Source organism: Apteryx mantelli, chromosome 5 (genome assembly GCF_036417845.1).
Source record: "Apteryx mantelli isolate bAptMan1 chromosome 5, bAptMan1.hap1, whole genome shotgun sequence".
NCBI classification, from domain to species: Eukaryota; Metazoa; Chordata; class Aves; order Apterygiformes; family Apterygidae; genus Apteryx; species Apteryx mantelli.
Genome location: NC_089982.1, coordinates 191,828 through 192,455, shown reverse-complemented (window position 1 = coordinate 192,455; position 628 = coordinate 191,828).

The following is a 628-nucleotide window of genomic DNA, read 5'->3' as shown; positions in this document are numbered from 1 at the left end:
GCACCGCGTCCCGGTCCCGGCGCCGCCGCTTAACGCCGCCGCTTAACGCCGCAAACCCCTCCCCGGGCCGCCCCGAGACCCCGCCCGCGGCACCGGCGCCGCCTCCGCGCTCCGGGGGCCTCCGGGCAGCCCGAACCTCCCCGAAAAACGCGGCGCCCCCCCCACCCCCCCCCAGGGCAATGCGGAACTCGTCGCACCACGGGCAGCGGGGCTCGGAGGTGGCCGCGGGGGGGGGGCCTCTCCCGTCCCCGCGGTAGCTCCCCTCCGCCCCGGTTTGGTTGGTTGCATCGGGGCGGGGGGGGCAACGCCGCCGCCGCCGCCGCTTGTGCAGCCCTATGCGCTGCCGGGCTCCGCTCCGCCCGCTCCGCCGCGCCTCCGAGGGGGCCGCGTCCCCTCCCGCGTGGAGCAGCCCGTGCCCCTCGGGGCCGTGACTTGGACGGGCCGGGGCTTCGCGGGGCGGGAAGGTTCCCCAAGACTCAAAACCCTGCTCCGCAAGGAACGCCGATCCGGCTGCTGCCCGTCCGGCTGCTGAGAGCGTGGGAACGGACTGCCGCCGCTCTCGTCCCCGGCTCCCTCGGGCCCACACGTCTGCCCCGAGCGGTGCAGGGAGCAGAGGCTGTTTCCGAAC